The following is a 26085-nucleotide window of genomic DNA, read 5'->3' as shown; positions in this document are numbered from 1 at the left end:
CAAAAAAGAATGGCCCTATGACAATTCTTTCCCAAAGCACACCACACATTAACTTTGGGAGGTTCTCTTTCATGTTCAACAGATTCATGTGGATTTTCAGTTCCCCAAATATGGCAAAAATAAAACTTCTAAAGACAAAAAAAAACTAGATACATCAAGCTTTCTAATCCTTTTTATGAATTGTTTCTATCACATATACTTACAAAGTTACAACTATTTTAAATTGCACACTGACTTTATGGACACCCTGTATTTAAACTGCAAAATATATTCATATGAAAGATGAAAACTGTGTTTCACTCCAAACATTGAACACCTCAGTCAAGATGAATCCCTTAAAAAGCAATGCACACTTGTGGAGGACAGAACCCATGGGACTCTCTGCCCCTGCTCCTTGATACTGGTCCTCCAGTGCATCGCTGTCTGGCCTACTTACCTTTAAGTTTGGAACGGTACAAAAGGCAGAGAGAATCTGTGACAATCATGCTTAAGCAAACCCTAATTTTTTAAATCCTGATATTTGTTCGTTACTGTCAGAAGACTTATGCTAGAAAACTAAAAAAATATGCAGTAGCTACAGAGTCACACTACATTGTGTGACAAAAAGCCAAGAGACTTACACAACCATTTGTGATAAGAAGTCAAAGAAAGGAAAAATAAAAAAAAAACTTTGTACAAATCTGCCACTATGCTGCTACGTAAGGAACAATGTGTAGAACACTTAATGTGGTGTAAAAGACCTTGTTTTGAAACAGTGTATATCTTGCTTAAAAAAGTCAAGTCTCAAGGATCAGCAAGATATGCATGAGATTTCTGAGGTAGCTGAAAACTTAAATCTCCTTTCTCATTTAATGATCCAGATGCTAGAGTTGAGAAAAAAACATACCAATTAACTGAGTTTGTTTTTGTTTTATGATAGCAATGTCTATAGATGCAGCAAATAAAGATGCAGTAAGCAGGGCCGTCTTAACGTATGGACGCAAAGGGCAATGGCTGGGGGCCCCAGGAGCATATGGGCACATGAAGTTTCTGATGCCCATGTATGTTTCTGTTTTGTTATCAAAACAGAGGCCCCAGTGCACTACTTTGCCCGGGGGCCTCTAATACTGTTAAGACGGCCCTGGGTAACAGACATCTTGATATTGTTTGCTGTTGTTCAGCACTGATGCCTGTTGAAGCCTGTTGTACAAGAACGTTTGTTATCTCCATGTGTCTCAGCCATCACTACAAACAACACAAGGTATGTAACATAAGAAATGTCACTTTTGGGTGCAGTAACTGTTAATTTCTCTTATTTCCTGGGAAATCTCTCTTCACTTTTCTTTTTCTGAGCTCCCCTTTTTCTGGGACTGTTCAAAACATAATGTTAGGTAAATCTTTAACCATTAATAGTTCTTAGTTTTTCAGACTGGTTAGGAAAGGCTATATTATAACTACAATCATGGCAAGCTTAACTAGTCCTGCTGTGACCTACACACAGTGAGTGTCACGACAAACCTACACACACACACACATGCACACACACACACAGATGTGCAGGCGGTTAGAAAGAAAACTGATCTTAATTGCAGAAAACTGCAAGCACTGAAGAACTTATAAATCAAGGCTACAGGTTCATTCATCTTATTCTCCAAGAATTAAAAGGTGATAAAACTCCTAAGACTGTGTGATTTAAAAGAAAAAGAAGATTGTTGTTCAAGACTGTGTGTTATTTTGTTTCTTATCTTTTGTGTGTTATAATTATACCTATATCCTTGTATAATCCTTATATTACTAATGAATTTCAGTATTTTGTTTCTCAGAAGTGTTAAAAAACTCTGAAACAATCTGAACTGAATGTACTCTGCCCCAATGATTAAAGGAAGATGAGGTAAGGTTAATTATATAATGACTTTACTCAATCACAGTAATTCAACATTTACAAATGTAATAGTTTCTATTTAGCATTTCTTTCTTCTACAGTAATGCATTGTATGCCTAAATATAAGATATAGAATTGATATATACAAGTCACTGCGGTGGGTTGGCACCCTGCCCAGGTTTGTTTCCTGCCTTGTGCCCTGCGTTGGCTGGGATTGGCTCCAGCAGACCCCTGTGACCCTGTGTTCGGATTCAGCAGGTTGGAAAATGGATGGCTGGATATATACAAGTCATATTGATTATTGTCAATTGATGGTAGAATTCATTAAGTACATTACAAGGTTTTTACCAATATCAGAGATACTCAAAGTATTTCGGACTGAGGACCACTTTGCTAAAGTCAAATCTAACATAGGGCTTGTGTCTGAAACATTCCCCAAATATATTTAATGAAAGGCATTTACAATATGTCAAAAATACTAAATTCATATCCAATGTTGCTTTATTTGTGGTTTAATGTTCCAGATTTCTGCCAGTAATCCATAATAACCCCTTAGGTATAAAGATTGATTAACAACAGGCAGTCTGTTAACAGTGATGCATGCGTCATCATGGAGCAAGGACTGCCTTGACCACACATGGGCTCTCCAGGCTGACAACTAAGAGAGAGACCTGTGAGATTACCAAAATTGTCTAGACTTAATAATAATAATAATAATACATTTTATTTATATAGCACCTTTCCCATGCTCAAGGCACTTGAGAGAGAGAGATGGAGGATGAAGACATGTTGCATGTAAAAGAGAGTGAGAGGGGCAGGAAGATATGAAACTGAAACAAATGCTGTTACTGTATGTGAGAAGGTCAGACCGTGTGCTTCGTGGTTGTTACCATACCATATGCACCATATGCACTTCAGAACAGATGATCAACTTGAAAATTAACCATGTTTGGGCCTGGCAAGAACTTGCATGGGAGACCAACCAGGAAAGTTTGGATTGCTGCTGGAAGAGTTGTTGGTGAGGCCAGCAGGGAGCACTTACCCTGTGGTCTGCCTAAAACCCTGGAGCGGTGACAGGGACACTGTTCAGACAAAATGGTACTGTCCTTCGAATGTGACATAAAACCAAGGTCCTGACTCTCTGTGTTCATAAGTGATCCCTTGGCAATTTTTGAAAAGAGTGCTATGTAAAATGTCTGCCGTCGCTTCATCATTAGTGGTGGTTGAAGTGACTCTCCACTGTTTATGTAAAGCACTTTGAATAGCTAGAAAAGTGCTATATAAATGTAATTAATTATTATTATTATTATTATTATTATTAACTATATTGAGTTAACTATATAACAGTAATTTAAAATGACGGTCAGTTTGTGAACCACAATTTGAGAACCATTGAACTACATGGACAGTCATGAGTGTTTATCAGTGACCAACATTGACTCTGCCTTATTGTGCAATTTGTACTGGCATGACATTAACAAACTAATGGATGTGTTGAGAGGCCACATCTGGGAAGGTTCTGTTAGCATTCGTAATCTTTACCAAGTGTGTTATACTTTCATTGCAAGTGTAGCTTTCTTTGTATCATTAGGATATGGTTCATTGTTTACATGAGCATCTCTCTATCAATTTGTTATTGTGAAAATGCATGTTACAAATAGTGAAGAAAATGGAGACTTATATTTTCTTTCAACTACCCCTTTATCTCAAAGGAGACATTTTACACTTTGCTAGTCAGTTAAACAGCAGCTTTTTGACACAGAAATTAAAAAGTAAAGGCTGTCCAGTATAGTTGGAGGAACCCAAGTTCAACTTGCACAGTATACCATTTGTGTGAAGTTCCGTATATGTTTGCCATTTTGTTTAATTGCTCCTCTTTTACTCTACTCACAGTTTAAATTTATATTCAGTTAGAATGGCTATTGTCATGGATTTTTTAAAAAATAATCACTGTAGTCACACTGCAATGAATCCAAATTAATTTCTTTTATTACACCATACCTATAGGAGGATAACATTCAAAATGCATAGTTCTGCTTTGGCTGCCCTAACTAGCCAAAGAAATTCCTGCTTAATAACTGGCACCATTTTTAGTGCGCATCTGGTAATAAGCCTTTGTGATGTAATATTGAATATACACCCATATAAAAATAGATATAAAAAAGTATTTTTCATTCTATACTATATTCTCATTATTTGGTGGCCATGTTGGATACCTGAAAACAATGGAAGATCACTATTAACTAGGAAAATAAATACAAATGACAAAAAAATGCAATCTAATAGTCAAATAAAAAATCAAATGGTTGAGGACATTACACCAGTTGTTGTTTGACATCTTTCTCAATTCCTCAAGTGAGATTACTAATTGAATTCCACAGGAAGGGAAGGATAGCTGTTGAATACAAGAAAATGGACCACATATATTTCCTGCTTGCATTACTGGAGATGGCTTCCAGTATTAAAGCCTCTGCAGGATTACCTGGCCTTTTATTATGAATGGGCCCAGAGATTAGCAAGGACAGCTGAAGGCCGTCAAGGGGAGGTGTGGACAGATGACTCCAGATGAGTGGGGCTTGAAGTCAGAGCAGTGGTTCACCAGCAGGCTGTGAGGGCCCAACGACAAAGAGACGACACATTAGAAGTAAGAAAGGACTGTTAGTGTGGGCCAGAAAAAGACCACAAAGCTGACTGTTTTTGTCATATGTGGTTACTTTGTGTTCTCCCCAAACCCCCACGCCCCTTGTATTTATTAGTTCTTTAACAAAATATCTTTTTTGACACACTCACTGCCTATTATATAAATCTATACATACATAAAGTAGAATATATCTATCCAGACAAATAAAAATATTTGGGCTTTCATTTTATTACAAATGTTATCTATACAAATGCAGTTAAAAGCGTCTGTCTATCTGTATGACAGAGCACCACTTGAGAACAGCTCAATAAATTTACAAAACATTTCTACACTGGGGGGGGGGGGGGCTTTGAGAAATGTTTCTATGTGACACATTATTTTCTTACAATGTAAGTCCCAAATCCAAGATAAATACAAACAGATTGTTATGTAGGTTTAGAGATAAATTAAGGGTAGACCCACTTAAAAAGCAGTGTACGCTTTACCATAGTTGAGGATACGCTATTGGATCTATCCATTCATGTTCTGTGAAAAAAATCTATATTTTTTATTAATTTTCAAATAGAATGGGTCTAGAAAGAGACCTAATTTAAATCCAAGATTTACCTATACCAGAAGAAAGCATCTGATGCATGATTCTGAAAACCAAGAACTGGGAAACAATCATTTGAAACTGTACATTGAACCTTATAGCTCTTAGAAGCCACATAATAAAGGCTGAAATATTGACAGGCAGTGGAACGAGTCAAATCATCTTCATCCCCAAAAAACCTCTGTTTCCTTATAATCATCCATTCTCTTTTGAACGTCTGCAATTTCCTATTTGTGTTTGCTTTGCTATGACCATAAAAAAAATCACAAAATCAGACCCGGAAAATTGCAGGCATTGATTTAAGAACAGATTGTTTCTTTCATGTGCAGCTTTATGATGCTTGCTTACAAATGATGTGAAACAATTCTTTGCTTATATGTGCTCCACAAAATACGACAAAAAATGTTGTTTATAAAGAAGCAACCATTTGACATCTTATATAAATAACAGTATAGTTATTATTTCAATTTAATTGCAATATTTCCATAAATATAATACCAATATGCACGATAAAGTGGAATAAGTATGTATTTATTTATTTAATAAATTAAATCAAATGCTGTTTATTCTTCTACAGTTTTAAAGTAGGAAACTACCCATCAATAGATGGGTAGCTCAGCTAGTTCTCAGCATAAGAATATACAGTACCAGTACACTACTAGAAAGCATATGGACATGTGCTATGCATGAGCAGCTGTAGCAGTTATCACTCCGTCTTTTTCGCTCTCTCAAATGAACCCTGTCCTTACTATTTCAAGATTCATTTGGGAAAATGAAGTCTCCCTTTGCTGGTGTGCCAGTGTAAGAAGACAGTTGTGATGTCAGTATTCAACCATTTTCAGGAAAGATGAGCAGAGGGAAACATAAACACCTCTGCATGAAGCTCTGCCCCTTCCTGTGATCTCCATAAGACTATTTCCATAAGCGTAGATCTATAATCAACTGTCTTTCTGAACATTTAAAAATGATGAATATGAAAGGACAATTATTCATTTTAAACCACTAATACACATCAAAATATGAGCTAATGTAATGTTCATTTGCATAAATAAATAGAACTATTTTAAAGTTCAAGCCGAGATCTTATTAAATGATAAATAACATAAATATAACCCAAGGCTTTGTAGAATGGCAGAGCTATCCAATGAAATATATAACTTAACTGCAAATACTGGAAGACTTTGAAGAGATGAAACAAGAAACAAAAACCATTCTATTAAATAACGCTTCAGTACATTGTCAGAAACAATATGTTGACACAGAGTAGTCTTTTAATATTTGAAACAGAGAAAGGAAGCTGGCTTGAGCTAGTGATTTCCTAGAGCTGACTTAAATAGAGCATTAATAACTAGTGTACTCTTTGGAGAAGCTTGCAGAGCCTTGGTTATAATGAGGATGACAGTGCATATTAAAGGATGTCTATGAATATTTTCATTGTTTAGACAGATTTTTTTTTGGGGGGGGGGGGTGCTACAAAAAGTCAGAGGATGCCCTACTTAAAAAAGTGGAGGAGTTCTTTTGGGGAAATAGCCTTTATTCCTTCAAGCAATCAGCTAAGAAAAGAGATGAATGTTAAAAAGATTCCCTACTGTGAATATCTTGACTGATGAAGTGGACAGAGGCAAAATTATCCTAATGTGCCTTTCAGAGCTGAATATTCTAATATTCAGAAAACAAATCCTCATACATTATAATCTTTATGCAAGTGTGTATATCTGTTTGGAAACATAATGCATAACTTTCAAATACTAAATTTGTAAATATTTTTATATATATTTAGTTTTTACTGCATTGTCTATAAACCATATGCCTGTTAAGTAAATACTGAATCTAGTTACAACATTTAAACAAATGTATGTTTTTCATTATTATGGAATGAAAATAAAAATGATACTACCCTTAGATAAATTCAGTTTAGAAACACATTTACTGCATGCGTTGCTAGTATTGTAGTTACCAAGTCAAAGCATAGGCAGAGGCACAGTTTACACTCCACTATTTCAAACCCTATTAATGTACCATTTCAGAATTTTCAGGTTCCATTTGTTTTCCTGCTATTCCATGTGTAGGATTGTTTGCTTGTGTTATTGCTATTAACTCTGCTCTCTGAACATTCTCCGGGTATAAATTTATTCTGAATTTGAAAGAGTTTGTGCTTAAACACCGCATGCAGTTTCAGTGAAACTGAGAAAGTAAATGCACCCTGTTGAGTGTTGCATCTTTTAACGTGTGTGAACTTAAAGAAAGTCTAATCTTCATTTAAAGGCTAAATTTAGCTGAAAATATAAATGTGAGGACTGAGGATAATGATTCACATGGCTTTCTCAGCCTTCTACTGATTCTAATTAATTATCAAGTACTTTGATTAAATTCATTTTTCAAGATAGGTAAGAAAAAAAAATAAGACTGAATGTTAAACCCACTACAGAAACAATATGGTTCCAGTATTTCATGGGTGATTGGTAGCACAGTGGCTACTTCTCCTGCTTCACAGATCCATCAACTTGGGTTCAAATCCCACAATAAGTCATTGTCAATGCGTCCTCATGGACTATCCCCCCACATCCCAAAGATGTGCTGGTTGGGGTAATTGGGAACTCAAAATTTGCTCAAGTATGAGTGTGGATGTTGGTGTGAGGGGGCCTTGCAATCAATAGAGGCTTCAGGGCCGTTTCGTACCTTGCACCAAGTGTTGCCAACATAGAGTAATGATGTTCTGAATGTGTTTAATACCCGTGATGGAAAGATGTACAAATGCAGACCAGTGGCTGCCACCAAATTGCAGAAGTCAATGCCGTTGAGATGATGGAAGTGATATTACATTCATGCAGATGCAATGTGATCTTTAGGGTAAACAAACAACAACCGCCCACTGCTAATGCAGCAGGGTTGAGAAGAATTTATAAATCAGATCTTGTATGTACGGTATAGATGTTATGAACACATTGAAGGTGCTCAATATTATTGTGAGGACAAAAACCAGGAAATGACACAACAGGCTGGTGACATGGTCAGGCGAAGAATCAAGGTCAAAACTATGAAATCAGAATAATCAGAATGATAAAAGCAAAGAGCAGGAGTGAACTCAAAGTCAAAAGAGAATTGAACAAGGCCTACTGGAAAAGAAAGAAGAAGAACGAGAAGAGGAATATGACAAGGTGCACACAAAATTGTGTCATGTAAGTGAAAAAAAGAAAATGCTAAAGAAAAACAACACCCATAATCTAAACAAAAAAACTCAAATCAGACAAAAACACACAAAGTAAAGTGGCTAAATACTACAAAAGGGCATCAATGACAGTAAACCATTCATATTTGTTGAAGTTCCATTGTCAGATTACTTTAACGTTTCTAGTTCATTTTACTTTGCGTTAACTGACTTTAACCTTGAATTGCTCAAATTGAAAACATTCAAAGAATTTTACAAATGACAAATTTATAAATTACAGGGAATATAGCTCGTGACTCCCATATGGTATGCAAACATCCAACAAATTGACCTGTAATTATTTCAAATGCAGCTATGGAAAGTCATAAAGTCGATAAAAAAAGTACTTAACATTAGAGCTGTACAACATCTCAAGTTCAAAGTCATTGGTGATAACATTTTTTATTCAAATTCTACTCTAAGTTGATTTTATTGATTAAACTAAGTAGATCATAATCCCATAGTATCAATGTTCCTTTATCATACTGAGTAGTCTCTACTAAAATTCTGATCTGCTCTATATGCACCACTTACTCCTAGGCAGTAAGTCATTAGCGATACACACAGTCCCACAATGAAATTTTGTTATTACTTTTGATCAGTTCCTGAAGAATAAAAAGTTAAAGTCATACAAAAAAATAAGTACACCCTCTTTCAATTCTATGGTTATAGCTAACTAATCTAACTTGTACTAAGTCCTACATTCAGTTAACAGTGAACCTCAATTAGAGGCATTAATAAAAACTTTAATTAATGAAAAAAATTATTAGAGTCAACTGTACTTTCAGCACAAAGAAAGTTGCTATGTTACACAAGGCTTTGTAGGTGGAGAAGTAAGGAGTACCCGGAATGGGCATGTTCACATGCTAAGAAATTGTAACTACTTTAGAAAACGTCTACTTAAAATTTAGTCAAACATGCAATATTGTTCATTTGGTAGTTGTCTTTCATTTACCTAGTCATATATTCTATAGCCCAAGGATATAAAAACTTTGGTATTAATCCTAGCTCTCTGAAGTTGGATGGAGTGGTGTGCTGTAAGCTACCCTTGTGCAGAAGCAAAGAATTCTTACTCTGAAACATTTACCAATTGGTGTGTCTGCATAGCAGGGCAAGAAGCACTTTAGAGGACCCTATCAACAAATTACACTTCATCATTCATTTCTTACTCAAAAAATACACGGAAGCCTTGTACAAATATATATGTAGACCCTCAATGCCTCCATAACAGTTTAGAAAGCAATATGAGTCCTATGCTGTTAACTAGTTAATGATCAGGATGTGCTACCATCTTTACAGTATATAAAAACTGATGCTTTGACATCTTGATCTGGGTCATTTAACATTTTCACCATACCAAGACCAAGACTCATTTTCAATGATCTCAGAGAATTAATTGCTAAAAGCTATGTCCACTGTCATTATGATCAGAGAACACAAACGCTCTGTTTAAGAAGGGGCAAAGTCGGCTCTATTTTCTGAGGAGGCTGGGATATTTTAAGATATGTAGGAAACTCCTGCAGATGTTCTATCAGTCGGCGGTTGCCAATACTCTCCTCTAGGCTGTGGTGTGCTGGGGTGTAGCTTGAAGAAAGGAGATGCTGATTGCATTGAGAAGCTGATCAGGCGAGCAGGATCTGTGGTTGGAATGGAAATGGACTCTTTGGTGGTAGTGGTAGAGAGGATGACACTAGGCAAGCTGCTATCTATTATGAACAATGAATATCACTCACTATACACCACCACTTAAACAGAGGAGTTTGTTTAGTGGTAAGCTGCTATCACAGCACTGCAATACAGATAGATACAAGAGATTTTTTGTCTCCAGAGCAATTAGAGTCGTCAGCTCTCTACAAGAGGGGTGGGGGGTGGGGGGGTGGTTGAGCTCTGAACCTGGTACTCCTTCTCTACTGATAAGCAATACTAGATACACTACATACACTACATACATCTGATATCTCACTAGTTAGTCATTACTGTATTTTTTTTCTGTTTGTTATTACCCTATCAGCATAAGCCATGTCACTTTAATATTATGGGCCACCTTCACTTTGGTAGTAATATTATTTGCACAATTCTTACTGAACTGGCATTATTGTATGTACCATATAGTGTACTTTTGAGTTGTTTTTAAAAAGAGTTCATGGAGTCGGCTGATCTAATTAATTTCGGTAGGTCATTCCAGAGCCTGGGCGCTATACAGCTGAAGGCCCTGTCACCCATGGAGTGTAGATTAGTGTGGGGAACAACAAGATTACCAGAATCAGAGGACCTTAGTGGGCGGACAGGCACATAGTGATGGAGAAGGTCACTGATGTAGTTTGCCGCAAGGTTGTTTAAGGCTTTGTAAGTTATTAGTAGGATTTTATATTCAATTCTGTAGGACACAGGGAGCCAGCGAAGGCGAAGCAGGATGGGTGTGATGTGCTCGCTGCTGCTGGTCTGTGTAAGGACTCTTGCAGCCGAGTTTTGAATAAGCTGGAGCTGTGATATAAGATTAGAAGGGGCACCTGCCAGTAGGGAATTACAATAATCAATGCAAGATGTGATAAAAGCATGGACAAGTTTCTCAGCCTTATAGATATGTCTGTCTGTCTGTCTGTCTGTCTGTCTGTCTGTCTGTCTGTCTGTCTGTCTGTCTGTCCATGGCTTTGCCATCCGAAAAATACAAATTAAGCATTTCTTTCATTGAAGGGTAATTTAAACTATACCATTATGAACTTTCAAATGTACACGTGTAGGAGAAGTGTAACACAATATTCACACAATATTATGTATATTTCTAACACTGCTATATTTCCTTAGCCACAGTGCGCTGCTTCCCATGTGAGATTACTCCTTGATAAAGGAACCGGACTGTTACTGAAATACAGTATGTAGGAAAAAGAAGCAGAGCTGTAGTTCAGCTGTATCAAAAGATAGGATAATGGCTTTTAGATGCACAACAGAAAGACTTAAGTTCTCAACTGGAGTTACAATTTGATGTCTGAAGAAGCCTATCCATGTTTTATTGTTAGATATGGTGATCTAGAGAGCCTTCGTAGGAACAGATACTCAGTATTTAGGTGACTTATTACTCTGCCAGTAGTCCTCTTACCCTGAACTTTAGCATGTGGTGCTCATATGCACTTGATATTTTCATTTATATTTCTTTATACAGTGGACTTTGATGTGTATGTCCCATCTGCTTACTGAATGCACCTTAACTCAGACTAGGATTTGGAGTACAGGCAGTCCCCGGGTTATGTACGAGATAGGGACTGTAGGTTTGTACTTAAGTTGAATTTGTATGTAAGTTGGAACAGGTACATTATTTTAATAAATGCTATTGTTGACCGACTGTAACCAAGTGCTATGCCAATGAATGATGGAGTTTCATCTCTCTTTGACCTTTTTATTATTTCTACCTTATTTTAAATGGTGATGGTTTTTCTCTTCTTTACTGTATCACCAGCACTTGCATCAGATTTGTGTTTCAGAGACATTCTTGAAGGGTGAAGACAAAAGGTTAAGATGAGCTCTTCTCCACAGCACTGTACACGTTATCACAGCATTGAAGGCACCAGTCATCAACACGTCTGATGTACTGACAAGAGACAACTTCCTGCTATGTGTGTAACAGTACAAGCAGGCTTGCTATTGAGAATGAATGGGGGTGGCGAGGGGCGGTTCATCACCAGCCCACCTCACGGTCACCTCCACTACAGTATGCTGTAGAACGAACATGGTGCAGCCAAAGGTGAGTAGTGAATCGCCCAACCCCAATTCAACAGGCAGCCATCCGAGGCCCACTACAATGCTACCCCTGCTGCCCCATTCACCCACAACCGGGTCACCGCTTGCAGCATTACCAGACGTGTGTGCTGGGCGGGCAGTGAAACGCCCCCTTCCGCTCCATCCAGCCTGCATCCAGTCAGGAGCAGTAGCTGCGGCGGCATAGTGGGTGGGTAGCGAACCATCGTCCTGCACATGAGCAATAGCTGTGGCCCTGGTTACTATGGACCACGGGTCACCGCTTGCCATCGGGAGCCACCCAAGGGACACTATACTGCAGGAGCAGCGAAATCGCCCCCCTCCAGCCACCACTTGCAGCATCCCCAGGTCGAAGATGATGGAGTGACAGTTACTGAGGCGCATGCGTCATAGCTGTGTCCTCGTTTGTAAGTCATAGGTCGGGTGTCCTTAACCTGGGGACTACCTGTATTACATGAATTCATCTGGGCATGATTATGGCATGAAAGTGTATGTTTATGACAAAGATGAATAATGACTCTGGCACCCAAACTTTATTAATGTTGAGCTGTCTTTCAGATATGTGGGTCTATATATTGATTATACTGATCATATATTGATATTTTTTGTAATCCAGTCACATATATTGTTACACTTCTCCTTTATGGTTAAAATTTCATTGAAGGATAGCAAGGAGAAGCACTTCTCAGAAGGATGATTCCAGACTTACTTATTGGATATACAAATTAAATGTCGCAGGACATACTAGAATGCATATATTTACTCCATTATCTAAGAGGGTTAGCTATAGGAGAGTATGTTTAATGTACTGAAAGGAAAGGCTCTACTGTGATTATCACCACCAGCATTCTTACATCATTTAGGCCAAAACCGATCTCAATCTTTATGCTTTCAGCTATTCTGAGAAATAGGCTTTATTTTAGCACTCACCCGATATTGCTATAGCATCCTTTGCCCTATATTGTCAAGTGTCACTGCTTCAGCAGCCTTGCACAAAGCCCATTTCAATTTTACCTTTTAATATTCCGCTTTGACTCATTGCCTCTCTCAACTGACATTTACATTTAAATTGTTTATCTGACAGTGGGTGATGTGAATGCATTAATGAATATGCTTATGTTTTCTGAAAGGTGGTAATTATTGCTCTTGCAATGAAATAATCAAAGTCTAACGATTTGGTTGGTGGGTGTCAGTGATCAAAATCAAAGAAGTGCTCGGTTTAAGAATTCCTTTTATGCTGTGTTGTAAGTGCGGCGTGCTGTTTTTATTCCCAGATGTGAGTCTGTAGAACTGTGTTTTTCTAACTCTTCATCATACTTTAATGGTGGGAATATTCTTGCATCTTACAAAATAAAAAAATATTTTACTGCTACACTGTGTCGGTAGTATAGTATAGTATAGGGGGCATGGAAAATAGAAAATGCTTCACAAAGCAAGTTTTTAATCATTTTATCTAGGAGCTGCTCAGTCTTGGGGGAAGGGGTATCTTCAAGAACAAAGCACTAAACAGCTGTAGCCATGTTTCAATTGCTGCAGTGAATTAATGTTTTGTGTGTGGGGAATAAATCCTATGTGCCGGAAAGAAATGCTTACTAGTAAACATAGTGGATGTTTTATTGATTCTGTTTCATGGCTGATTCTTTTAAAATGTACCCACAATATATGTATAACTGAATAACATATAACACAGTGTTTTCATTATACAAATAATCATTGGTTAAATTAGCCCTGTGCAATATATTTTATATTTAAATCATATTGATGCAGTAAAACTGGCCTAATTTATGGCAGTTCTGCTATACCAATAAAAAGGAAGATTAAAATAGCCCTCTTAAAAACATGTCATGATATAAGCATACAATAAAATGAAGCCAAAACAGAACATGATGTCATAGAAGCAAATGTGCCAAGTTAAATGTCTGTATAGATAATGTGAACACAATAAAGACCTCCATCTCTGGTCTTTCAGCTGCACTTACGACAAGAAACATAAAGTCATCTGTGCACAATGCAACCCTACAATAATTGTGTTCAAACAAGGCTTCCAAACTCCATATGTAGAGGTGGGATTGGTACTATTTTTTCCACAAGGATAAATTTAACTGAAGATAATCATATTCTTTATATGTTTAATCCTTATTGGTTGTTCTGATTTTTTCTGGATTTTTGTTCAACACTATAATCTAATTAGTGGTGTGTAATCTGTGGCTTATTATTTTGACTTAGTTTTTTTCTTGATGCCATCATCAGCTTTTCTGGGCTCAGCTATTTTGTGGTCCCATTGTCAGGACCCTTGCCTTGGTTGGTGAAGGTTGCATTTCCCAGAAATCACAACTAATGGTATCATAAGTACAGGGTGGGGCATAAAGATCTCCCATATTTTGAGGGAGAACTGTGCGCACTGTAATGGGGGTAGAGAGGTGGGGTAGGTCTCATTCAGTAGGTTAGGCTATACCATTTTCAGTACCCATCATGAGTTGAACCAGTGAACATCGGGGCATTGTTGTTCAAGCGTATTATTGGAACAACCGTTCTGTGATAGCGACGCAGAGAGCGTTTTGTACATGCTTTGTGCTTCGTCGAAATGCATCTGTACCAGATCGGGAAATGATTTTGCTATGGATTTCTAACCTCCGGGCAACTGGGTCCACAATGAAAAGAAAATCACCTGGCAGACCTAGGACCATTAGAATGCCACAAAATATGGAAGCAGTAAGAGGATCTATCCAGCAATCGCCAAAGCATTCTGCTCGTAAGCATGCCATGGCACTGAGGATATCAGTTCAGAGTTTGAGGAGGATTCTGCAGGCCAGTTTAAAACTGCATCCTTACAAAATGATGTGGGCTCAAGAATTAAGTGAGAGAGATCAATGGCAACTGCAGAGCCCTAAGTGCAGAAATTCTAGAACAGGTTTCTGCTGCAGCTGTTCTTCTGAGTAGTGATGAGGCTCACTTCCATATCAGTGGAGCCATAAACAAGCAGAATTTTCACTACTGTGCTGAACATAATCCTCATGAACTCCACAAATGACTGCTCCACTCTCCTCGTGTAACTGTTTGGTGTGCAGTTGCTGACTTTGGTGTGATCAGCCTGTACATTTTTGAGGAAGGTGGTGCAACAGTAACTGTGACCTCCGATCGGTACGTTGAAATGTTTTAGACCTTTCTGCGCCCCAAACTGGACGATGTGAATACAGAACAGCACAGCTTCCGCTCAGAGTGCTGAGGGAAATGTTCCCTGGGCATCTGATTTCTTTAAGGGGAGATGTGGGGTGGCCGGCACGGTCACCAGATTTAAGCCCATGTGACTTTTTCCTTTGGGGATACCTAAAGGAAAAGGTTTTCAAAAATCGTCCTCGATGTCTTGAGGATTTGAAGGAAAGGATCAGACAGGAAATCAACACCATTCCGCCTGAGATGACCCAGAGAGTGATGGAGAACTTCTGGGAACGTCTTCAGCAATGTATTGCCAACGACGTCCGCCATTTGTCTGATACGATTTTTAAAACCTATTAAAACAAAACTTTTTATGTAGTTTTCAGAAATATATACAATTTTTTTTAGATAGCTTTGTTCATTTTTTATACCCCTTTAAAATGTGGGAAATCTTTATGCCTCACCCTGTACAACAGTATTTAAGCTCTTATCAGCATCCAGATTGTGGTTGTTACTCAGAAGATTTAGCCAATTACTTTTGCTGATTCTCTCAGCTTCCTGACTATTATTGCTCTTTTCTTTCACTAAGAGTTTTGGTAACACTTTAGTTTTGGTACTGCAAAAATGCATCCATTACTCATTTACTCTTCTGTAGAAGGACCTTAACAAAGGCTTCCTTTTGTCTTAATTACACTTATAAAACATCAGGAGATCGATTTTCATCTCTGTGCAGTGTGACATATTGACATGATGGTAAAATGACTTTCAGGGATTTTCAGGGTTTATACTAAATATGCAATATCAAGGGAAATGTGTCTCAGCCACCTCTAACCACTCCAAAGTGAAGGTTTGTTAACAGGTCACATTACACAGATGAATAATCACTTTACTGATGCTTATAAGTGTTATGAAGACCACCCAAAGAAGTGTTCATTAAGATCTTGTTACATAAGAGTAAACACATTTTGCAGTATCTAAGCTAAAGTGTTACCAGAGTTTTTAATATGTATTGGGCTTTGTTGCATATTCTTCTTGATCTCCTGGTTTTGACCCTCAATATGTGTTGGTTGAGGCTTTACCTCCTGATCCTGATGCAGCTCCTATAGGCTGTCATGTTTCACTATGAACCAGTACAATTTGTATTGTTGCAAAATTTACGGCATACTGACACCTTGTCAGCCACACTCTCAAGTAGAGGAAGTAGAAACCTAAGAACCAATCAAAATTAATACTCCAACAAATGGCAGATCATTAAAGTAATACAGTATGTCTGTTCATTTAATTATTGTTTCAGTACAGCTGTTGTCATAACTTAAGTATTAGGATACTAGACTGAGGAATTTGTAATCCTCAATATAAGTGCCAAATTCCAGATCACAAATTATGGAATGGATGAAGCCATTAATAAAAAGATAACACAGTCAGGGAACTTCCATCTGAAACTTGTGAGTATTATGGCCTGGAGCCCAGCTGGAAATTGAGATTTAGGTATCAAGAGGTATACAGTACATTTGCTGTTAAAAAGAAGACTCAGAAAAGTATAACAGAAATTAATTCAGAACATAGAGAGTTCTGGTGACAATGTCCATAAGGGGAAGGGAGCTTACTGGTAATTTTTAAATAATCGTACAGTGACATTGCATTACTGATCTATCAAAATACATTGAGCAAAACATTTGCAGAATGTGTATTATTAAACAATTTCAAAAATCTAGTCAGAAAGAAAACTATGTGACTGAATTTCCTGCTCAAAGCATCACCTGATGTGAATAAAAACGGAATGGTGGTTATACCAACAGATCTTTTCTTTTTTGCTGATATGATTGCTGAATTGGACAAGTGCAAGGAAATTAATACTAAATAATTGTACTACAGTAAATCCTTATTGTCAATATGTATACCTTTAATGGTATCTTTTATGTTGGTGATACTCATATATACTTTATAACATGTAGTTAGTAATCTTCACTGCCTAATCACAGAGACAAAACTGCTACTCATTGCGATAGTTAATCGAAATCTACATTTGAGACTTATTTGCAGAGTCAGATACTCTGAAGTGTGTTATTGTCAGAAAACGGCATTGATATTTTTTCTGTTTTTAATTCTTGTTTCTGATTTCTCTGTATTTCATACATAGTAACTACAAAGGGCAAGGGTTTGACATCTGTAATTTGCTCTTATTCTTGACAGATCTCTTTATTTTAAGTAGATGTAAAAATTAAATATTGCATAATAATCTCAAAAAAATGCAATGGTAAATCAAAAAGTAGTGGTAATTTGAGAATTAAATGGTAATCACAATGGATAGAAGTTGACACAATACAACATGCTTGCAATGGCTTATGGGTAGTTTGAACCCGCAGAGCACAGGGCTCTGCCATTAGTATCTTTGAAGCCAAGGTCAAATGAACATGGATCCTCTAAAGGGATTGCACCATTATTGAACAACACACAGTAGTGACATTTCTTTGGACAGAGGGAGTGAAACCTGCTGAACATGTGGGCGTTTGGGGAGAAAGCACATTACTATACAGGAAGATAACCATAAAATCAAGTGTCACATCACAGTGACACTAACCAAACACCAACTTTCACAGCTCTGTATGGTAAGAGGAGATGAATGTAGACTACAAACCTCTTGTCACAAACTTAAACAAGCTGTTTGTCTGCATGCTGCACTCACTCCAAAATTATACCTTGAAAGTGATTTACAACCTAAACCCAGATATGTATGTGAGTGATGCACTCAGAAGAGCTACAGCACACTCACACAAGGTGGACATGCCATATGTTAAGTGTTCAGTCTGTAACATGCAACAGGAGCAGCTTGATATAGAGAAAGTAAATCAGACAGAATAGTCACGCACAAGCGTCTGTTGCAAATCAGGAACTTCACCAAGAGCAATGAGTGTCTCCATGCTCTAAAATAAAAAAATGCTAAGTGGATGGCCCAACATAAAAGAAGACATACCTGGGGATATCAGGGAATATTGGGCCTACTGAGATAAAATAAGCCTACAGTATTTTTTTAGGTCATAGATTCATTATTCCCAAACAGCTGCATCCTGAGATACTGCAATGTACTCATATTCATTGCAGCCACACAGGAGATGAAGCCTGCTTCAGACAAGCTTGTGAGATACTGCTTTGGCAAAATATACAGGGGGAGACTAAAGACTATGAAGGGCTGGAGGAAACATTAGCAAGGGCAGATGAAATGAGAAAAGGTGAGAGTAGTTGAGAAAATACTGCCATTAGAGAAGATGAAGGAAGAGATTAAAAAGTTAGTTGGTCATTAAGACCTAGAGAAATGTGTGATTCCAGGGTGAGAATGAGGTTAGCTTCTGCTGTTTTTCTTTGAAAAGTGTTTTTAAAGGAATACTCTACTCGAAAATATTATTTTGTTTAAATGTTACTATAGTAAGAAGATTCAGAAGTTGACTGCAAACTAATGTCAATTACCTAGGCAATATCTCATGAAGTGCTTGATGACATGTCACAAAAACGACCAAAAGACATTGGGAAGGTTTGGGGCAGCCACCCATATAATTTTTCCTGGCTGCAAAACTGATTAATAAGAACAGACATGTTCACACGACTGAGTCTAAAACAGAACTGATTAACTGGAAGCAAGATGGCGGCTTTAAAGGCCAGTAGAGGAAGTGATGTCATCAAGACCAGAACCGGAAGTGACGTCATTGGCTGCCCCAGAACCGGGTGGGATTTCCCGAGAATGGTCTGCAAGGGATCGAGAGAATTAGTACATTTCGCCACCCCCTGTACGGTGTGGAATTACATCTATTCAGGCCCTTTAGTTGTCCCTTAAACATGCTGTCATTCCACTGATAAGTCTGTAGGATAGAAAGAGACATTGCAAGGTGCCTAGGCAGAAACAAGAGTGCCAGTGTTCTTCTCATTGGCCAGATGAACAGAAAAAAGTACTTACTTTTTGCTGGTTGGCTGGCTAGATAGAAATAAGAAAAGCTTTTTTTTAAATGGAGACTCTGATGAACAAAAAGGATGGTCACTGCCTTGGTTGTTTTGTCTTAATTTTTTCCAACCTTCCCTGGTTCTTTTGGTTCAAATTTGCATTTGATTTAGGGGTTTCCTACCCCAGGAACTTTGGTAATGACGTTAGTTTTTTAATTTTATGGCTTTGTTGTTGAAATATTTTTGAATGTTTCTGCCTCCATTTTTTGAGCTCGCATTTTTGGAGGTATGTCCTCTGAGGTTTTGAACCATCGATCATGACACAACAGAAGAAAAGTTCACTACGAGGCCATATCCATATTCAAGTTCCCAGATTCCAAAAACAAGTTCTTGCTATAATTTTTGTTGAAGTTCTGCTGGCTAAATACCTTTGTTTTTGACTTTTTCGACTCTGATTCTTGACTTGTTTTTTTGGTTTTGTTTTCTACAATTCTTGATCTCCCAGTATTCCCATCTGTTTCTGTCTTTTGACCACATCTTTTATCCCGCATACCTTTTAAAATGTGCTTTCCTGCACAGAACGATAACAGCCAAAGGTATTTGCTGTACAGAAGCCAGATAATCCCTGACATATGGGCAGGTTGTCTTGCTGAAGAACTCTTTGATACATGACTTTATGGATACAACAGGACTGCTATCTTCTGTCTCATCAGCAAAACTGAAAAAAGCAGAAAAGAAACATGTCAGTTTAGGCCTCATCTTGGAGCTTCATTATGTTTTTATATTGTGTTAATTTTGTTAATTACAGCCAATTATGGCCTTAACTGCTGAATTGCCTTTCAGGTGAACTTAGTAATTACGAAGCAATCACCTGAAAGGCTTCAAGTAAATAAAAGCATAAGCTCTACCTAAGGGCAATACTCTGGCACAGGGTAAATGCTTCTCAAGGGTCCTAGCACCTTCAAGAAATAACCCTTCTTCCATCTTAATTCTTCTCCAGTTTTATTAATTCAGTTTTGCTTGTGGTCAAAAGCGCACTTGCTATTGCAATTTTGTTAACAGTCCGTTTTGATTATAGCCACCTTCCTACTGTAATAAATCAGACAAACCAAGAAAAAGGTTTGGGGTTCCACCCCATATACAGTATTATAAATACTGCTGTGAAGCAAACTATGATTATGCTGAGGAGTCTCAAAAGACTGAGTCCAAAATGGGACTGCTGAGTCTGGAATATTGGAAGGTTTTATAGCTGGGAGGATGGAAGAGGCAGGTCTTTGGAGCTGTAGCAAGAAGTGATGTCAGGATCTGGCTTGTGACCAGAAATACTTTCTGTGGAGGAACTGGAGGCAAGTTTTGTGGTTCTGTAAGGAGAGGAGAAAAGTCGTTAGTACATTTTTCCAACCCCTTATCCAGTCCAGTATGTTCAATTAAGCCCCATAATGACTCCTATGCACTCTTGTGTGACACTACTTATGGCGGTTTTCTGGTTCATGACCTGTAGAGTTGGCTTATTACAGTTACAGTTTATTTTTAAGAATATACACTTATTTCAATCTATAGATTTAAAGTTTTTTATTTTAGCTTTTCAATTTTGTTAAAAATAAGATTATTTCTCTACTTTTTCTCTCCCTTGTGTTTATTTTTTCCTTATATATTTCCTTTTTCTTTTTATCTAATATTTTTTTTTATCTTTGCTTAAATAATTCATTTTGTGTGTAGCTGAATTTCTTAAATTAAGGCTATTCTCCAATTTCCATCAAGGTCAATTCTGACAAAATCCCAGTGCATAAAATAAAACAAACCCTTTTGGTTAGGGATGGTTAAGGGCTCCAAACATACAGAGCAACAGAAATTAAATTCCTTTCAGAGGATTATTCAGGGTGTTTTTGATAGCATTTTGGGAAAGCCCAGGAGTTGTAAGAAGTTAAATCTGTAGGAGCTGTTTTGGAATTGTTGGTCAGGCAGCAAATTAAGAAGAAAAAAGTGGTTTGTGTCTCAAAACATCAAGGATTATTAGAAACTCCAGCATTACAGAGTTTAAAGAAATACTACCCCACAAAATAATATTGTTTAATATGTTTTAGCTTGTCCCGCGGTGGGTTGGCACCCTGCCCGGGATTGGTTCCTGCCTTGTGCCCTGTGTTGGCTGGGATTGGCTCCAGCAGACCCCCGTGACCCTGTGTTCGGATTCAGCGGGTTGGGAAATGGATGGATGGATGGATGTTTTAACTTCATGTTTTTGTGGAGAAATTACATGTTGAAGATTAATTTCAAACTCAATGGAATCCTGTGATGACCACTTCTGGATAATGGCAAACAATGTGAAAATTGATCATGGAATAAAGAAAAAAAGCTGTCATGTAACTAGTATTGCATAATCCACATGTCCTGTATCAATTTGTAATTCAAAATGTGTGTATTTTTTGATAAAATATATTTTAAAAAGTAAGTTACTTAAAACTCTGCATTGAATGTCAACAGGAAAGATATAATTCACACAATACTGTAATATTTGAAATGAAGATCCATCTCTCCCCCTGCTGGCACTACTGGCTGCCACTGCACTGCTGGTGATGTAGTTTTATTTTGTAGTTAGGTTTCTGTTAGTTATGGTTGATTAGCTAATCTGCTCTCTTTGTCTAAGTGACAGTAGTCATTATATTTTTTGTTGTTATCTGTCAGAGTTTCATTTGGGTGTTTTAACAATATCTGATAAATCCAGTGTATACCTGGTTGCTAGTGATCTGCTTTCTCCGGCTGGTAGTTTATCCATGGTACAGATTAATGACCTGCTTCTTTGTTTGTTTGCCTGGATTGTCCTATTTTTCATGCTTTATCCAGTGACATCAATTTACAAGTATGCGGTAGCGGAGTGTCACCTGTCTGAAACACCTTCAGCATTGTCCCACCACAGGGATATTCTCCATCTTTGTCATTGGAAATACATTTGCCATGGGTCTCGACAGAACTTCAGCTATTATGACCATAAGCTAATAAGTTTTTTTGTTTTACTTTTCCTTGAACGGATCCCACGGATATCTGGATGGACCATTAACCTTAGTGTGCTAGCTAACCTAGTGAGGTCAGCTCTATTAACACCTTGGAAAATCAAACTTCCCATTGGGCTATTCAATGTCCATTTATTCACCGGTAATGGGCATATACTCTACAATCTGTTAACTGACCATAACTTTGATTTTTTTTGTTTATCTGAGACCTTTGAGCATCCCAATGATTTATTGCAGCTTAATCAAGCTTTTCCCCCTGGGTGTGTTTACATTTGCCAACCCCATGCCTCGGGTCATGGCGGCGGTCTTGCAATATTCTACAGCATGAAGTTGAAAGTAACCTCTAAAACACTGCCTCAACTTGCCTCATTTGAAACCACTGTCTTGCAAATCAATGGACCAACTCTCACTATACTTTCCAATATTTATCAACCGCCTAAGCTAAATGAGAACTTTTTAAAAGAACTGAGTTTGTAAATTCTCTTTGTTCTATATCATCTAATGTTATTTTGTTGGGTGATTTTATTATACATATGGACACAATTACTAATAATCTTATGAGGGATTTTATATCATGCCTCGATTGTATTGGTCTGCAACAGTTTACAGACTTTCCTACTCACTTTAAAATCAATTGGTATTATTGGCATTTCACATGCCTGGTTTAAATATTATCTCTCGGATCGTACACAGTTTGTACAATTAAAAAATTTCAGAGCACACATTTGCCTAGTTGTTAGTGGTGTTCCCCAGGGCTCTGTCTTGGGCCCCCTTCTATTTATCTTCTGTCTCTTGGTCATATCATTAGGAAATTTGATTATCATTTTCACTGTTATGCTGACGACATCCAGCTCTATCTGTCTACTAAGCCTTATTCCAATCTTCCACCTTCTTCCCTCTCTGACTGTCTGCAGGAAGCTAAATCATGGCTGTTTGCTAATTGTCTTAAATTAAATAGTGATAAAACAGAGGTTCTTCTGGTAGTAACTAAATCTGTTTTGGACAAATGTGATAAAATGTCATTGACTATTGATAATTCTCTAATCTCTTCTTCCTCCCAGGTTAAGAGCTTAGGTGTTATTCTCAATAGCACCTTAAAATTTGAGGTGCATATTACGAGCTCAGTCTGTATATTTCCATCTACATAATATCAATAGTTTACGTCTATTTCTTTCAGCTACCAGCACTGCTATTTTTCTTCATGCTCTGGTTACATCTCGCATTGATTACTGTAATTGTATCCTTTCTGGTCTTCCTCACAAACTCTGTCAAGCTTCATCCTAGGCCTTGCCTTGGGGTTCATTTTGATTGCCCTTGGCTATCACGTGAAAAGTTTCAAGTAACTACAAGACCGATGCTCTGATGTTGAGTTCTGTGTAATTAAGTTGTCTACCTCTTTTTTGAGAGTTAGGTTTTTTCTTCTGTTTCCAGTTTTATGATTATGATTTTGATGATGGTCATGCTTCACTCTATGGTTAAGATTTTGCCTATGGTAATTGTAATGATTTTTAACATACTGTAGTAATATGTTCAAAAACAACTTTAAAGTTAAATCACAACATAGAAATGCTGTATTAAAGGAGCTAATAAAAATAAAGTTTAAAAATAGGTTGAGGTTGTTTTTACAAAGAGCAACTTATACCAAAAATCTGAGTTCTTAACTTAGTCTTTGTTCATTTTTTTTTTTTTGGTGATTTTTTGTCTTTGTCCCATTCCCTGCAATTGTGTATTACACCTAGTTTGCTCTCAGTTCAATTATAAAATGCTCTGAGAGTCTGGTTTTGGAAAACATTAAATAGAATACTCTGCTATACATCAGCACATGCTCCCAACCTCCTCCTCCTCCTCCTGCTGTACATGATCATGATCACCACCAGTTTGCACAGTGCCAACAAATGGTTCATACCATCCTGGTGCATTGGGATAATACAAACTGCTATCCCAGAGTCCTGTTTATTGATTATAACTTAGCAATTCACAATGTTGTACCATCAAAGCTGTTTACCAAGCTCTTCAGTTACACCCTCTGATTCAGGATCTTGGCCTATGTAACCAATAGACTTCCGCATACAGTAATCCCTCGCTACTTTGCGGTTCACTTTTCGCGGATTCACGACTTCGCGGGTTTTTAAATACAAGTGATTGCCCGCCTATCGCGGAAGTTATGTTCCAGACCCATCAGCAACAGGAGAAAATCTGCGATATAGAAAGACCATATAAATAAACATTTTTATAGTTTAAGCCTTAAAATACCCATCCCACATGCTTTAAACACATGTAAACTTATAAAACACACTTTGTTAACACATATGATATGTGGATGTCGGGCTAAGGATATGAGTAACATCTCACTATTATAAAACATTTTAACTTCACGCAAGACAAGACAGTGAGACAGGAAAATTGGTGACGTACAGGCTTTTAAATTATTGACACGCAGAGCGACAAGCAGCACAAAGCCAGCACAAAGTCCACTTCTCCTTAGCGTTCATTCAGTTCCCCACCCCCTTGACAATGCGAAGTGGCAGGAGCGTACTGCGCTTCCGGGGAGGGGGGGTTTGAGCGAAGGTGCGTTCAGCTCTCACATACCCACACACACACACACACACACACTCCTCCTCCTCCTTCTTCCGAACGCGCAGAGCGACAAGCAGGCATTTTGGCAGAAGCAGCACAAAGTCCATTTCTGCTCAGCGTGAGTTCAGCTGCCCCCCTTCACAAAGCGAGTGCAGACACATTGACGTCTGATCGCTGCGTGCAGTGTGCAGTGTTGGTCTGAGGTGTTTTAAGAATGTAGAAAGTTTTTAAGAGCATAGGAAGTGTTTATAAGAGTGTGAGAAAGGTTAACAAGAGAGTGAGAAAGGTTTATAAGAGTGTGGGAAGGGTTTATAAAGCCTTAAAATATGTATAAATAATAAAATAAATATAGGTCGCTACTTCGCGGATTTTCACTTATCGCGGGGGGGCTCTGGAACGTAACCCCCGCGATAGGTGAGGGATTACTGTATATGGATCGGCAATATCACATCCTCTGCACTAACCCTCAACACATCACTCCACAAAGTAGTGTTCTGAATCTCCTTCTGTACTCCTTTTATGTGTAGCCAGACACAGCTCCAGCTCCATCATTATATTTGCTATACAATGTATATAATATAACACCATCATAGGCCTAACTACCAATAACAATGAACAAATGTATAGAGAACAGGTTTAACTAATGACACATTAGTGACAGGACAACAATCTCTCTCTTAGAGTCAGCAAAATGAAGGAGCTGGTCATTGACTTCAAAAACCAGAAGGCAGACCACACTTCCATCTACATCGGAAGGGATGTTGTTGAAAGAGCGAGCAGCTTTATATTTCTAGGAGTGACCATCAATGATGAACTGAAGCAAGTACAATATATTTCAGCTCTTGTCAAAAAGGCTCATTAGTGCTCACCTTTCTCCATCTTTTCTCACAAACTTTTACAGGTGTACAGAGGAGTTCACATACTAGTACGGCACCTGCTTAGCTCAAGATTGTAAAGTATTCCAGAGGGTGGTGAAGGCAGCACAAAAGAGTGCCAATACTAAGCTGCTTATTCTTCGGTGTAGAAGAAAAAGTAGACTTTGGGGTCACATAGTCATTTAGGATAAAGTGTTTTGATATGTTTTCAATATTAATATATAGCATTCATATTAAAGAAATAGCATAAAGGGTTAATACATGTAAGAAACCTGCTCAGGCATATCAAGAAACCAGATAAAGGTCAAGTGAAAAACAGAGACAAAAATGTAATACACAAAATGTACTGAAGGATGACTAAGAGATCAGAGGATCTGTATTCAACAAGACTGAACAGTTGTTCTATACACAGAAAATTCAAGGGTAATGGCTCAGCCCAAAGAGTATAAGATGAACTAGAATGTATCAAAATAGAGTTTTA

The sequence above is a fragment of the Erpetoichthys calabaricus genome, chromosome 3 (assembly GCF_900747795.2).
Source record: "Erpetoichthys calabaricus chromosome 3, fErpCal1.3, whole genome shotgun sequence".
Classification (NCBI taxonomy): domain Eukaryota; kingdom Metazoa; phylum Chordata; class Cladistia; order Polypteriformes; family Polypteridae; genus Erpetoichthys; species Erpetoichthys calabaricus.
The sequence above is the reverse complement of the archived record's forward strand: the minus strand, read 5'-3'. Positions refer to the sequence as shown.